The sequence below is a fragment of the Quercus lobata genome, chromosome 7, assembly GCF_001633185.2.
Source record: "Quercus lobata isolate SW786 chromosome 7, ValleyOak3.0 Primary Assembly, whole genome shotgun sequence".
NCBI classification, from domain to species: domain Eukaryota; kingdom Viridiplantae; phylum Streptophyta; class Magnoliopsida; order Fagales; family Fagaceae; genus Quercus; species Quercus lobata.
Window position 1 is genome coordinate 16,160,079 of NC_044910.1, and position 17,299 is coordinate 16,177,377.

A 17,299-nucleotide genomic window follows, 5' to 3' on the forward strand; every position below is an offset into this window, starting at 1 on the left:
AGTTGGAGCACTATAGGGAAAAACTTCTAGTCTGATTGGGCAGTTAGCTCGCGACTCAGTCAAGTCGCGAGGTCAAGTCGCCAGACCATTTTGTTTGGGAAAAACTGACCTTTCGCATTCCAAACACATACCAGTATAAATACCCCTTATACCCATGTATTGTAGAGAGTTTCTAGAGAGAATTTTGAGAGAGAAACCCTAGAGAAAAACAAAATTGACTCATCCACAATCTTCATCCTTTGATTCTCCAAATTCTTCTACTCTCACCCTCTCCATTATTACATCCTTGAGAGGTACATTAGCCAAAACTTTTTCTCACCATACCCATATCTGTAAGGAGGCTATGTGGTGCTTGGGAAGCAGTTAGGAAGGGACCAATTGATATTGGTTGATGCCATGGGTTATAGCGGGATCCAGTAAGCTAGAGACGATAAAGGTTCGACATAACCTCATTGGAGCAAGAAGCTTGGAGGGCTTAGGTACACTAGGTAGATTAGGCTTGGAGGGTCTTCTGCTGTTCATGTATCCTAACTTCATTCTCTAGTGGATTATTGACCGTTTGGCGGGCGGCGGAGAGATTTTTCGCCGAGGACTTCAGTTTCTTCTTTGATAACACATCGCTGTGTTGTTTTTGTGTTTGCATCTCTCTTCTCTTAATCTTTGCCATTTAATTTCTGCTGTGGTTGTGATTTTATTTGGTTTAGATTATTTTATCAATTTTGTTTTAGTTTATTTTCATATTCCACAGATACATTGTTTGATAATAAGTTTGAATTGGTAATTTGTATTTTGGGGGTCTAAACGTTCAAGGTGTTTTACACACTATTTGAACATTCATTTACAAAATCCACAATGTTCGATTTCAACATTAAAATCGTAAGCTACCGTCACTGAATAAAAAACATAAGCCCCCTTCCTTAGTTATAGCTTACTCATACGGGTTAGGATCAAATGGTACCACAATGTTGGAGTTATGTAAGTGTTGTTGAAAGATTAAAGGTAAATAACATCGTTTTTTTATTTTTATTTTTTTGAGTGTATTTGAGATGGGATGGCATGAAAGATTGTGAGCAAGTGTATATAAAGGAGTAGAAGTGAAAATAGTGAATGGAAATGCAAAGAGTTTTTTTGTGTGTGTGGGAGAGGAAAGGTATTGAAACATTGAACCAAGTGAAATAAATAGTAGTCTTAAAACTTTGAATAAAAAATGTAACAAATTAAAAGTAGTCTTAAAACATTGAACCAAAGGAAATAAAGAGTCTCCATTTTCATATTTCTTATTATCTTTGATATGATTTAAGAGTATTTCAATTCTCTTCATAGAGTGAGTCACATGGTAGAACGTCATGCTTTCTCGCATAAGATCTCTGCTTTTATATATATATTGATGACTCAATGATTTCTTATTTTGATTTTTCTTTCCTTTTCCGATTTTTATATGAGAATAATTCAAAATCATTCAGACTATATGAATCAAGCAAAATGAAACACAAAAGAAAAAAAGAAAAAAAGAAAAAGAAAAAGAAAAAGAATCAAGCAAAATGTGACTACTTAGTCAGCAATGTATCTAAGTCACAAATTTTTTTCCTCTTTTTTTCTTTTTGATGAATCAGTAAAGAATTTTATTCAAACACAAAAACCGGAGCCGCAAATGGCCCTAACCCCTAATACAACAAATGACAGTGAGAATTTGCATCACAGACACAAAACTAACACATCCACAAGGCAAACCAACCAGATAATTGACAAATACTTTGCAATACCAAACTAAAACTACACTTACAGCCCCAAACAACAATCATAGATGTAGACACTCCATTTTGTGACCTCCGTTTAACCTCACATCAAGGGTGAAATTGCCACTATAGGACAAAAGGAAAAAAAAATCATAATTAAGACTTCTGAATTTTCACTTGCTCGATTGAAAACAAATCTAGAAGTCTTTACAATTAAAATGAAATGTTTTGTGCTTAAATCAAACCATCTGATTAAAAGTTAAAACGAAATCAAGATTTAACAATTAATATGCTCCCTCATGATTAGAGATGATCACGTAAGATTATGATTGGTTCTTTAAAGAACTAGTCACAAACCTGTTGCATAAATATATAATATACTAAGAAACTGTAAATGTTAATAAATATTTAATAATTCTATTTATATCACTGCTCATGAATTAGCTAAATGGTCTAGGAATCAAGGTTGGTTTAGTTCTTTTGGTACAAGCTGCTACCCACCTAGCGTGTATAATCATGTAGAAAGGAAGGAAGGCTGCCTCTTTTGTTTCCTTATAATTTGCTTTCTGTTGAATAAATTTTTCAGTTAATATATATAAAGCACATTACAATTGAACATTGACAGAAATAAAGAAAAAGCTTCAAAATGATCTGTTGAAAAAACAAAATCAATATTAGAATGTTTGTTGTAAGGTGTAAGGTTATCAACCATCTTGTTGGCTTTATTCTGAGCCAAATTTGCTTGAATTCAGCATTTAGAAACCCTGTATTTAGGTGAGAATCATGTAAGGGTAGTGTGTGAGAGAGTGTGAAGAAAAAGCTCAAGAGTGTGCACTCAACAGGGCCTCTTGACTGGATCTCGCGACTGGCTCCCGGCTTGCAAGTCGCCAAAGTTGGCACACGTGTGAAGCATGCAGAGGAGTTGAAGAGTCATACCAGCTGGAGCACTACAGGACAAAACTTCTAGTCTGGCCAGGCAGTTAGCTCGCGACTCAAACTCGTGACTCAGTCAAGTCGCAAGGTCAAGTCACTAGACCATTCTGTTTAGGAAAAACTGATCTTTCGCATTCCAAACACACACCAGTATAAATACCCCTTATACCCACGTATTGTAGAGAGGTTCCAGAGAGAATTTTGAGAGAGAAACCCTAGAGAAAAACAAGATTGACTCATCCATAATCTTCATCCTTTGATTCTCCAAATTTCTCTACTCTCACTCTCTCCATTGTTACATCCTTGAGAGGTATATTAGCCAAAACCTTTTCTTACCATACCCATATCTATGAGGAGGCTATTTGGTGCTTGGAAAGCAGTTAGAAAGGGACCAATTGATATTGGTTAATGCTATGGGTTATAGCGGAATCCAGTAAGCTAGAGAAGACAAAGGTTTGGCGTAACCTCGTTGGAGCAAGAAGCTTGGAAGGCTTAGGTACACTAGGTAGATTAGGCTTAGAGGGTTTTCTGCCGTTCATGTATCCCAACTTCATTCTCTAGTGGATTACTGATCACTTGGAGGGCGGCGGAGAGGTTTTACGGCGAGGATTTCGATTTCCTCTTCGATAACACATCGCTGTATTGTTTTTGTGTTTGCATCTCTCTTTCCTTAATCTTTGCCATTTAATTTCTACTGTAGTTGTGATTTTATTTGGTTTAGATTATTTTATCAATTCTGTTTTAGCTTATTTTCATATTCCGCACATACATTGTTTGATAATAAGCTTGAATTGGTAATTTGTATTTTAGGGGTCTAAACGTTCAAAGTGCTTTACACACTAATTGAACATTCATAGGGCAATATGATTTCTCATTTAAATGTTTGAGCTTAAACATTACATATTAGTTGAAATATTTACTTATAACTTTAAAACCTGTAAGGTTGAACTTAATCAACCATCTTGTTGGCTTTATTCTGTGCCAAATTTGCTTGTATTTCAGCATTTAGTAATCTTGTATTTAGGTGGGTTTTGTTGTAAGGGTAATGAGTGAGATAGAGTATTGAATGCTCAAGAGTGTGCAAGAAAACAGAGACTCGCGGCTTGATCTCGCGGGTGACTCGCGGCTGCAAGCCGCCAGATGCAGCACACGTGCCAAGCATGCTAGAAGGTGAATAGCCATGCTAGCTGGAGCACTATAGGACAAAACAGGACAACTGGCCATATGGTTATCTCGCAACTGGATCTCGCGACTCAGTCAAGTCGCAAGGCCAAGCCGCGAGCCACCCCTGTTTTGAAAAACCTGACGTTTCACATTCTCTTCTCACCCTAGTATAAATACCCCTTATACCTACAAATGAAAAAGAGCTTCCAGAGAGAATTTTCAGAGAGAAACCCTAGAGTAAAACAAGATTGATTCATCTACAATTTATACATTAGAGTCTCTTCAAATTCCTCAACTCTCTTCCTCTCCATTGTCAAATCCTTGAGAGGCATTTTACCAAAAACTTGTTCTCACCATTTCCATTACTGTGAGAGGGTTGTTTGGTGTGCTGGGAAGCAGTTAGGAATGAACCAATTTATATTGATTGATACTATGGTCAAGTAGCGGAATCCGGGAAGTTAGAAAAGAAAAAGGTTTAGCGTAACCTCGTTGGAGCAAGAAGCTTGGAGGGCTTAGGTGCACTTGGTAGATTAAGCTTGGAGGGTCTATTGCTGTCCATGTATCCCAACTACATTTTCTAATGGATTTTTTACCGCCTGGAGGGCGGCGGAGAGGTTTTACGCCAAGGGCGTCGGTTTCCTCTTCGATATCACATTGCGTGTTGTCTTTGTGTTTGCATTTTCCTTCCCTTTTATCTTTGCCTTTTATTATCTGCTGTGGGTTGTGATTTTAATTTAGCTTAGATAGTTTTCCAATTCTGTCTTATAGTTTTTGTTCATTTTCCGCACACTAGTTGTTTGACATAAAGCTTGAATTGGTTAATTTGTAAATTGGGGGTCTAAACGTTCAAGGGTGTTTTTACACTATTTGAACTTTCAAAACCCATAATAATTTGTTATATGGGGTTTATTTTTATCACTAATATATATATAGCAGTAACTTGGAAACTGAAATAGCATGTAATGGTATGCCGAAATGGGGTTTGAAACGGTATTCATAACATTGGTTTAGACCCTTAGCATAAGTGTTGATTAGCACTTGCCCACTAACTACGAATTTTTAGGCATTTTGCCCTTTTTTCCCAAATTTCAAACACTACCCCATCTAAATTTGACCTGTTATTCTTAAAATTCAAGCTTTGGGGAGTCTGAGACTCACTCAAACTCATTAATCATTGTACCCCAACACCCCCTCCCTTATAATTAGAGGGAGGTTCACAGTTAAAAGCACACAATTTTTCCTGGAGATCCAGAAGAAGCTTTTCAGAAAGGTGATACTGTGGTTGGTAATCCAATTGACTTTGATTTTAAATCCTCTAATTTTCAAAGCCTAAAAGCACAACAAAATTCTGCTCAATTCATCCTAAACAGGAAGCTAGTAAACCGAATGCAACTTTCTTATCCATTTGATTGTTTGACGATTGTTATTGCCATTCATTCAATCAAAAAACATGTTTGTCTTTGATGATATGAGTTGAATAAGGATCAAAGATTTCTAGATATTTTTTTTTTTAATTTCAAATATTCACATTTTGTGTTCAAACATCATACATTTGCTTCAAATGTGAATGACGTCATGATGTTGGTTTTATTTTATTTTTTTAACCTAACTAGTTACAGATCTAAGAAATGTGTGGGAATATATGATTATTTTGAGATGGGGTATAAATTATAATATATAATTTACTCTCTAAATTTAACTGTATATAATTTGTTCTTCCAAAATATTAAAAAATTTCTAAAAATAATTTTTATCTCTCTATTTTTACAAATATATAAATTTATCATTTTTGGTGTTTTTGTTTGATATTATCCTTTTGATTGAAGTGGTCCATATTCTTCTAAATATTGTTATTATGAATTACATTTTTCTCAATTACTTTTGGGACAGCTAAAATTTTTAAGTTTCAAATTTATTATTCAAAATTTTCATTCTCTCAAAGAGATTATCATGATTATGATGATAATAAAAAATTATCACATAATTACAATTGATATTATTCAAATAATTGATAGGCATATTTAAATTCATGATAGTCATGTCGATTGTGTTTTGATATAAACTAAACTCCTCACTTCCAAACTAACTAAGGATTAACTCAAATAAATATCAAAGAAAAACTATAATTAAGAGGAAGTGAAAGGACTTGTGATGCAAACTCAAAAAACACAACACCTAATACGTTGCAGGAAAGAATTATATATATATATATATATAGAGAGAGAGAGAGAGAGAGAGAGAGTATCACCTTTTTTGGGGAGAGAATAACAAATATAGAATAAAAGATAATGAGAAGAATATTCAAAATAAAAGATATAGTTGTAAACACCAAATTACCAAAACTATACCATGTAATGGAATAACATAATATTATTATATAATATATCATATTATATATAATAAAAGATGGGCTTAGACGCTGTGATTACGCCAAATGGCTTCACCAAATTGCAGAATTTTAATAAAATTTTAGATTTTAAGAATAGAAATATACATATTTTTTGGATAAATATGACAAATCAAATAATAAAAGAAAATAGTATTTGATTTATAACTATAACAGTTGTATTTATCTAAAATGTTATCAACAAAGTCTAAAATCAATAGACTCTTCATCTAATCCTTTTTAAAAAAAAAATTATATTATCATGTGTAACCAAAAAACAACATAGTACACGTAAAAATAAAGTATTAGATGAAGATTTTGGATAAACATACATCCTAACTTAATTCTTCTTCTCTTATAATTCCTAAAATGATTGGATATCTAATTTCCACACAATTGAAAATTCTCTCCCTCTCCATCAAGTTGCAAAAATTTTGTTAGATTTTTTTTTTAAAAAAATAGACATTTTTTTTTTGTTCTTATCTTCTTCTCCTATAATTTCTTAGTTGATAATTCGATTATAATCCAAATTCTTCATCTAATCATTTTCTTATTATAATTTATAAGTTGATAAATAATATCAATTTGATTACAATCCAAAATCTTCAACTTATCCTTATTTTTTAATTTAAATTATATTACTGCACGTGTATATATATATATATATATATATAAAGCAACGTTGTACCCTTTAAAAAATCAGCAAGGTAGTACATGTAAAAAGAAAAAAAGAAAAAAAAAAGAAAAAACAGCAACTACTCTTAGTATTTAAATAAAACACTAAATTCTTTGAATTTCCTCTTACCACTTTTTTTAAGATTTAGACTTCAGCTTTACACTCCCACAAATTAGACTAATATTAGACTTTTTATTCATATCAATTTCTTCAATGTGGAGTGTATATAAAACTAAATAATTTATAATGAATATGTACTATATGGTTCTTTTTCTATATACTTCTCTTCTTCTACCTACAATCTTTTAGGTATGTATTTGTTTGCTCTAATTTTTTTTTTTCATTAAATCAAATAGGTTTTGTGTTTTTTTTTTTTTTTTTTTTTTTTTGTTTAACCTAATTTGCTTATGATTTATACAATTTATATGATTATGGTTTGAGAATTAACCAAAGATACAAAATTCTCATTAGAGCACAATTGGTAGGTTACAAAATAATAATTTTATAAGGTGTTATCATTTTATAGTTGATAATTATTATACCAAATTTTTTAAAGAACTAAAAATGAATAGTATACTACCAGGACTCTAATTCATTCTTATCATTAAATAAAATTAGATTAACATTATTTTTTTATTTGTTAGGATATATTTCTTAAATTAAGGGATAATATTTAACATACAAAAATTTAATTTAGATAATATTTATAATCTAATTAACATTATTTTTTTTATTTGTTAGGATATATTTCTTAAATTAGGGGATAATATTTAACATACAAAAATTTAATTTTGATAATATTTATCATCTAAATTTTCAAAATTTTAATATTATTAAATTAAAATTATTTTATTAGAATATCAAGTTATAAAACTTGATTATCAAGGGATAAGCACAATCCAAATTCTTCAAGAGGTGATTAATATAAATGTATCCCAAGAAACAGTATATATCTCCATTAATTTGATAATTTCTACGTTGATGACATTTATATATATATATATATATATATATATATCAAAATTCCTTATAACTATCAACCACGTTCTCTTTCTCTCTTTTTAATTTTTTATATGTTACATTATGTTGAATCAACTCTTTTTTTACTTTTTTTCATATGACCTTTTTTTTTAATTCCAATTTTTATGGGATAAAAACAAACACATTGATTAGATATCTTTAATTTCAATAAGATTTAAATGAATTATATTTCAAATGGAACTCTACCAATATATATAACCCTATATATCCCTTTGAAGTGAAGCTTATTTCAATATGTGAATGCCTAAATCCCATGACAATGCAGGTATGCATTCCTTCTTCTTTTATTATTATTATTATTTTCATTTTGTTTATTTTCTTTAGTGTTATTATTGGTTTTTCGTCTTCATGTGATTTTAATTAATGAATTCAAAACATTCGAAAACATTGTCGAGTTTCTAAAGACTCCTTCTTTGTTTTTGTATTTTGTTTTTATTAAATTGATTAGGTTTTGTGTATTGGTTGCCTTTTGTTTAAACTAATTTTCTTAGCTTTGATCTAATTTATATGCTTAGGTTTAGGGTCTTAAAGTTAATGATTAAATATGGTTAGAATTAATAGATTAATTTTAACAATTTTCTTATTTGATTTTTATGTTACATCAAATTATCAAGATGTTCTACACGTGTATTCTTGAATTATCAACTTTAATTTTAATTTATAATATTACTTTTTAAAAAATAATTATCAATTTAAAATTCAATTTGGAATTATCAATTTAATTTAGTTTTAGGAAGAAATCTTACCCCTTATTTTAGTGAGATAATTATTTACACTGGATAATTTTTTCTTTTATCTTTATTGAATCTATTAAAATACATAATTATTTAGACATTTATTTTATAAGTTTTTTCATAAAACCGTGCAACGCATGGGCCTATAACTAGTTTATAATAAAATAGGACCACATCTAAAAATCAAAGAAAAAAGAAATAATAGCTTAAAAACACAACCAAATTAGATCAACTTTAAGTAGAGATGCAAGATTGGATAAAAAAATCCACCAAAAAAATACACACACCCACATGCAAACCAGAGAAAGAGAGTTATCACATTTTTTTATGGGAGAACAGTTGAAAAAAAAAATCATTACCCTACGGTGGAGACAAAAGAAAGAATTATAAACCCACCAAAAGGAAAAAAAAAAAAAAAAAAAAAAAAAAAACCCTCAGAGAGAGAGAGAGAGTTATCATATCTTGTGTGAGAAATATGGATCAAATGAGAGATAATAGTTTATTTAGAGTAAAGAAGATAGGATAAGAAGAGTCAAAATAAAAGGAAGATCAATGGGTAGAGAAAGAGTATCGGTAGGGTAGAGAGGAGTGGGAAGATCAAAAGGTAAAAGATATGAGGAAATGTTGGAGAAAGTGAGAAATTAATAAAAACAAAGAAGAGTTAAAAATGAGAGAGTAAGAGCTGAAAATAGGTGAATGATGTAGCACAATAAAAGAGTAGCAACGTTAAATTCTACGCTTTAGTTTTTAGATACATATAGATATAGATGACACATTAAATAAATGGATAACATGATATGATGGTGTGGGCATCATACCTAGAGGAACAACTACAATGAGTGAGGTGGGTGCTAAACACCTTCCCACCCTGTTATGTAGCCTTTGATCTTAAATCACTAGTTCATCAAATAGGTCTTATCAAACCAATTTTCATTTTTTAAAATGTAACTAGGAAATCAAAGTCATGTATTTTTTAGATTGTACCTAGGAATTAAAGCATTATAATTTTCTTTTTATCATCCATCAAATATAAATTCTCATTTCAATCAAGAAAATGAAGAAATTATGTTACTGTAATTTTCTTAACTTTCCATTTAATAAATAACTGGTAACTCCTAAATATATTTTAGAACATCAACACACTACAACAAAATGTATTTTTAGTGACGAAAATTAGTGAGGAAATATTTTTCGTCGCTAAAAATACAGTTTTAGCGATGAAATTCGCTAATAATGAAAAAAATTATAACATTTAGCGACGAAAAATAATTTTCTTTGCTATTATGATCTAAAAAATGGGCACTAGTGGATGGAAACTTTGGCGCTAGCTTAATTAATCTACAGCGACGAAATATTTTGTCGCTAAAAGTTGAAATTTTTAGGGACAAAATATTTCATCACTATAGGTATTGCCGTAGTATTAGTGACGAAAATCATTTCGTTGCTATAAGGAAGAATTAGCAATGAAAAATAGTCATCACTAAAAATAATAATAGTTTTGCACTTATATGTTTTTAGCGACGAAATCACATTTCGTCACTAAAAATATGCTTTAGCGACAAAATATGAATTTCGTTTCTAACAATCTTAACAAAGCCTGGGTTCTTTAGTGACGAAACTGACATTCATAATTTGATGGTGAAGTAAAGGATTGACATTTGACAAATGAATTACGACCAATCTTGGAAAGTGTATGAATCATAATTTTATGTATTGACAAATCCAAGTCAAAACCCACTTTTTATGTATCTTAAGTCTTCGTTAAAAGTGTATTCAAGAATAACACGAAGTTGTTAACAAGTGGTACAAATAGAGCACACAAGGCTGCTCAAGAAAAGCTGAGAAATAGGACTTCGATACATGTTGATCTATCAGAGAATAAATGAATCTCTATACCTAACTCGACACCTCTCGATTTATCGAGCTACGAGAAAACTGAACAATAATTTCTATTTCAGCCCATAATGACTTGGCCCATCTTGGAATTTGTGCACTAAGGTTGCGGTACATATAAAAAGTATATTTTCTAGTCTTTATCATACACACAAAGAGATACACGCATACCAGGAGTTGCTATGACATTCTGTGCACTTAGGGTTTTGTACCAAGCTACTATCGGTTCATCAAAGCGTGATTTGAAGAACATTACAAAAGTTACAACAATCAAGCAGTTGTTGCAGTGTTAGATACGGATAGGAGATTCATGCAAAGTAGAAGTTTTATGTAAGAAGTAGTCCAACTAGGGATTGGAGTTGCGCTTCCTTTTAGATCAATAGGTTCTAATGTAGATAGGTACTTCAAAATAAGATAAGAGATTCCTTGTACTTGTGACCTTTATTCTTATTAGTGTATACTTCGGGAGTTATGACCTAAAATTCATTTAGTGGGGTTTTTCTTGCGAGGGTTTTCCCCATTGTGATCAAATCATCATGTCAAACTTATTTTCTGTTGCACTTAATTTAGTTTGGTAATTTGATTATTCCTTAATTGTATTTTCATGTAATTTGATTTAATTAATCAACTTAGGTAATTAGTTAATTTAACTAGGGTCAATTCATAACCCAACAGAAAGTTTGCTAGATCCTGAAATTAGCGTTGGCCATACCAACACCTTCCATTATGGTTCCTTGTTACAACTTTACTCCAGTTACTAGCCTTGCCTTCAGCATCCCCTTCCTTGTGGTTTCATCAATGGACTCCATACATATTCAAAGGAGTGTAGTTCATTCGATTACAAGTAGATCAAAGATGTATCATTGTTTAGATAAATAAATTTCGGTGAACTTGGAGGAAGCCTCAAAAGGCTAAGAAAGAGGTGAAAGGATACAAGGCCCTTTGAACCAAATTATGAACTCAAATTTGAAATGAGAGGTCAAATACATTAGCTTGTTGCTAGTAACCAAAATGTCATCTAAATACACAAGGTCGATTTGATCGGATGAAAGTCATTGGTAACAAGAGAGCACAATACGGATGAAAGTCACTGGTAAGAGGCAAGATTTGTATCTATTAATGGTGAATACGTTGTGAATTAAAGATAGGGAGGGGGAATGAGTTGGGCAAGAGAGCTGGTTAAATCCACAATCAAATTAATTCCTTTTGCCCATCTCAAAAAAAAAAAAAAATTAATTCCTTTTGAATTTTGAAGGGAAGAGGGAAAAGGTTATAAAGAAATTGTTAGGTGTCGGGAGTTGAAAGGAGAGTGAAATCATAAGATGTGGAGTAGAGCAGGTGGGAGACTTAGAGAGTTCAGGCCGAGAAAGGGGTGAAAAATTAGGAATTGCTAGATGTGGATTAGATTAAGTGGCAAGTCCTAAGAAGTGAGGACAAGCTAGGTGAAGAGAGTTGAAGCCAAGAATGGGGAGATTATAATGTGGTGTACGAGACCATTTATAGGGTATGGATTCAATTTAGAATTTGAAAGTGAGGAGTTATCAATTTGGAATTTGAATTGGTCCAGAAAGAGGACATTTTATTGCCAGAACATAAAAACTTATTAGAGAAAATAACTTTGATGAAGAACATGATGATGAGGATACCCATGCCGGCAATGCCATCATGCAGATACAACACATTTAGAAAGATGAGCACAAGGTGGAAGGTGCAACTGAGAAGTTAGGAAGTTTGTAAGGCCAGAGTCATTCTCCCCTTAGAGCAACACTATCTTGTTGACCTGATCCTTGATAAGAAAATATTAGGGATGAAATTCAAAGAATCTTTACTAAATTGTTATGCATAAAGTAAAGATTTCATGTAGGGAACATGGATAACATTAAATAAATAGAAAGAATATAAAGGACAACAAATAGAAGTAGAGCCAAAGTGAGAAATATGAAAGTCTTTACCATTATCAACTATTAGAGGTGTTAAATTTAATGAAGTACAGAGAGAGTATAGAGAAGAGAGGGAACACAAGGTTTATGTAAAGGCCTACGTCCAGAGAGAAAGCCTTGAAGGCTACATCTTCACTATAATATCAATTCGCTTAGTTACAATGAACCCTAAGTAAGGTTTATATAGGGAGAGAGAGTTAAGGTTAGGCATACATGGGCTTACAATAGAATTTGGCCTCTTGGGCCTATACACACAAACTGACTACCTCTAACACCAAAACATAGTTGATCAAGGATGTGATATTTTCCATGATTTGTTGAACTACTTAAGTTTTGGCTTACATGATGAGTGGTGAAGATATTAGAAAACCAATCAAACACTTGAGTTGGAGGAGCGTAAGTAACAAAATGGGCGGATGTAGGCATGGTATGGGTATAGAATTAGAATTGGTAGTAGATAGTTGCAAAATGGTTAATACAATTGCAGATTTGGCATCGTTGACGTAAATCACCATTTTGTGGTATTTAGTGTTGCGGTAATCAAAAGATCAAGAGAGCCACTATTTTATCCACGAACTTATCAACGAGAATTACAGCCACATCAAGTGATGATATATTGATGGAAGAAAATGCATTAGAATTGATGAATATATGACTTAGGAATAGATTGTGCAACTTAGGAAAAGTAATCGATGCAGGATGAGTAGAAAGTTTTGTGATAAGGTCACGAAATTTTGAGTTGAGGCATTTGAATACATTAAATATTGAATTCTTGGAGAGATAAAAGGATGACAAACTGTCATTAATTCATCTGACAAGGCTTTGACTTTGTGTAAGAACTGAATCACAAAGAGATCACCTTGCTTGAGGCTTTGGAGTTGAATGTGGATTTGAAGGATCATAGTTTTTTAATACGATACGAAAGAGGATTATGAATTGGTCCATATCTCATGAGATGTATTGAGAACAACAACCAGCGGTATGATTTCTTCAAAGAAGGAGGTAGTGATCAAACTCTTAAGAAGTTGATCATGAAGAGTCCAAGTTTTATGAGCCAGTTTGGGTATTTGTTCATATTAATTGTGTTGGTAGGAGGTAAACATTGATTTGAGCCATCAAATGAAGCCAAAAAGATTTTGGCCACGAAGATAAGGGATAAGTTGAGTTTTCCGATAAAAATAGTTAGTGTTGGTGAGTTTGAGGAATATGAATCAGACAAAATTTGTGAGTGTTAGGTTTTAAAGATTTAGGTTTAAATTTTTAGAATCATATTTTTATGATGTTGGTAAATCGAGAACAAAACATGTCTAGTCTAGGTGCTAGGCAATGCTTAAAAATGTTGGTTTCAAGTTTCAAGTTCAGCTTACTATAGAAAAAGGAAGAAAATTTCTATCAAGCTTGACCAATCGAAAATCCCAATCACATAAATTTTGCAGATTTTTAAATCAGGCCCAAGCCCGCGAAAACGTTTAGGATTTCATTCCAACTTCTCTACATATAAAAGGGAAATCCTAGCTACGTTTTTCAGGCTTTTGAAAGACTTGTGTGTTACTCTTTGTGAGATCTAATAAGTTTTGTACATTCTAACTACACAAGAATCTACTAGAGCAAGATCTACAATCAAACGTTGGTAAAACATAGTTGATGCATCAAAATCATTATTGATGGTGATCTGAAACCTTTGAGTGGGATCTCAAAGTCACAAGCAAGGCAGCTTGTGTTGGTGTAAATCCAAGGAGAGGAGTTCGTGGATTTAGAGTTTGCATGTGGTCATGTCTATAAGTTACTACTGGAGGTAGCAATAGATTTAGGGTTAAATCTGATTGTAAAAATTTCAATTCTCTTATAATGGATTTATTTTACCTTGAGAATAGTTAGGTCAAATCCTCTCAAGGTTTTTACCTTAAAGCGGTTCTTTTCATCGGTTTTCCTAGGTTGTCATATTGTGGTGTTATTTACTTTCCACTGCTTTGCATGATATGATTTATTTGTGTTTAACCTAGATCTGAATAATTAATCTAAGTAATCAATTGGTTAATATACTAGGTTAAACAAGTTGAGTTAAGGGGTCTAAATGAATAAACAAGTGGTATTAGAGTGGGTTCACTTTGATTGGATTAACATCCTGAGTGAGATCCTTGATCCTTGTTGTCATGGATAACTTCAAGTGTTTGTCTACTCATATTCATGATGATTTGAATAAAAAGGACACTAATGTGTCTGTTGATCTTATTGATGCCTGTGAAACTCTCTGTAGGAAATTAACTAAATCTATGAAAATGGCTAAGAAATTCAAGGAAGAGTTAAAATTGGTTAATCTTGAAAAAGAGGAATTGATTATGAGATTGGATGAAGCAATAAAAAGAATGATTTTTTGAGAAATCAATCTTCCTCTCAAGATGAAAAGATGAAAAGTTTGGAACAAAAGTTAGCTAAGTCTGAAGCAAAATTGAAAAAATTATCTAATGCCAAACTTGCAATTGATAATAGATCTGTTTCTGTTTATGTTCCTATTAAGAATAAAACAAAAATTTATATTCCTCCTTTCAAGAGGAATCATAAAGAAAAGGCTTATTTTGCTAGGCTAGATAAAGGTCAAAGTTCTGATATAGACGCTGAAGTTTCTCAACTTACGTTTAAACCTTCTGTTAGAGTGCATAAGAAATCTGTTTTTGTGCCTACCTGTCACCTTTGTGGTGTTGTTGGTCATATTAGACTAAATTGTTCTTTGTTCATGTTTGTTACTTTTGTGGTGTCTCTAATCACATTTGTCCTAATTGTCATATATTGAAATTTAAGCATTCTTTGTTTCAGTCTAAGATATGTGATAATATATCTCCTATTACAAGTCAAAATAAATTGTTTCATAAGCTTTTGAAAAATTTAAGCTTGTTGGCTTGTGAAAGGAAATTGCAGGATTTCAGTTTGTCTTAGAAGAATTGTATAATCTCTTAAATACACTTTGGTTCTCATGATTTTTCACCTACAAAATCAAAGACATATGAGTGAGAAAAGACTTGCTAAGGTGAGTGTTATTTATTTTTCCTTGATATAATTCTTTCAATTATTTGTGGACAAGTTTTTATTTTTGTTTTAGGTTTTTTTTTAATTAAAAAAAAAACATTGAAAATTTTCAAAATGACAAAAATATTTTATTTTGCATCTAGTTTTATTTTTTCTTGAGGATTACATGAATTATAATATCTCTCTCTTGATTTAGAACATACTTGATATTGTGGAGAAACATAGAAAGTATGTATTGCATAACTAAGTGCATGACTATTTTGAGATAAATATAATTTTGTATGAGTGTATGCTAGTTTGTACATGTACTAATGGGTTAATTAAAAAATTGATATTTCTTATTTGTGTACCCTTTATAGCTTATTTGAGCATTGTCATGTATTGCTTTTGCATTTGTTCATTGCATAATGTGTGCTTTTTGTTTTTAGTCATAAAAATTTTGAAAATCCAAAAAGAATTTTTTTTTTTTGGTATTACACATCTTCAAGTGTGTAATTAAGGTTGGCCTATGAAATTTGCATTTCATGACTGTGTACCTTGTTTAGCTATGATGAGATTTATTTTTCTGCACTTTACTAGTTTGTGCTATGTAGTGCTTATATTATGTGAGTTGTTTATGGTTTTTAATCACATGCTCTTGATTTTGAAGTCACATTCTTTTGATTGTAAGGACTAAAAAATCCCAAGAGAAAGGCATAAATAAACATCTCACCACTATTACTCGCCAATCATGAACACCTATGTGCAAATTATAAAAGCTGTGCTTGGTAAGGTGTAGCACTTGCACAACAAAATACTTAAGGTGTTATTGTACATTAGTTAAAAGAAGCAAAAATCAAAATGAAAAACAAAGAAAAATATACTTCAAAAGAAAAAGAAAAAGCAATATTAAAAAAAAAAAAAAAATGCATGGTTGCAAGCATGTTTTTTAGGAGATGTGAGAGTTATATGATGTAACTCTTTAGGTGATAGTCATTTTCAAACTTATGTGATGAATAATGTAGAAAGTGTGATTATTTTCTGTCTACATATCACCTTGTGAGTATCTCATACACTTACTAGGCACACATCACAAGCAAATCTTTGTTAAACTCTGTACATGTGATTGTGTGTCAAGTTTTGTGGCCATCCAAGATTTAACTTCTTGATATGTTTAATGCATTTTGGGGAGTGAGGAAAGAAAAGATTGAAGAATTTTGTTAAAGTTTGAATCCTTCTTAGAAAAGTTTTGTTTTGAAAAACATTTGAAATCATGTACATCTCATATCATGAAAACAAGTTTTCAAATGATTTTGCAGAAAAATTTTCTAGAATTTTCAAAATTTTTGTTTCTTCAGGATTCGACTGATTGAGTCTATTTTTCGACTGATCGAAATGGGAAGAGGAAAATTAAGTTTTCAGCTTAAAGTCTCGGGTTCCTTTGATTCCTTCCCGATTCCTTTCGATCAGTCGAGTCTGTACATTTCGATTCCTCTCGACCGATCGGATTTCAATTTCTAAATTTTTTTTTTTTAACTTATAGGAATCATATTAAACTTTTTAAAAAACTGTTCTTTCTCTTTCTCTCTGATTCCTCTCTCGATCCCTTCTCACAAATTTTTTTTTTGGTCATTTTCTTGTTCAAAGATTCAAAGGTTTTCTTCATACACTTAAGGTAAGACTCTTTTGACCTTCCTTTTTCATCAAATTACATGTTTTCATGCATTTTTTAAGGATTTTCATACATTTCAAAATTTGGGGTTTTTGATGTTTATGGGATTTTTTTTTTTAAT

General features: G+C 31.5%; 1 protein-coding gene across 2 annotated transcripts in view; it reads right to left on the bottom strand.

Moving 5' to 3' along the window:
- The window catches only part of LOC115954154 (protein DETOXIFICATION 22-like), a 29,450-nt gene that overhangs the window by 4,683 nt on the left and 7,468 nt on the right, over positions 1 to 17,299 (bottom strand). Inside the window, exon 2 of one of the 2 annotated variants that reach the window (XM_031072057.1) lies at positions 2,238 to 2,302. The exons of the other annotated variant lie outside the window; for it this stretch is intronic. The gene's annotated coding sequence lies outside the window, so the exon portion shown is untranslated. The remainder of the gene's footprint in view (positions 1 to 2,237; positions 2,303 to 17,299) is intronic. 2 annotated transcript variants of the gene reach the window in all.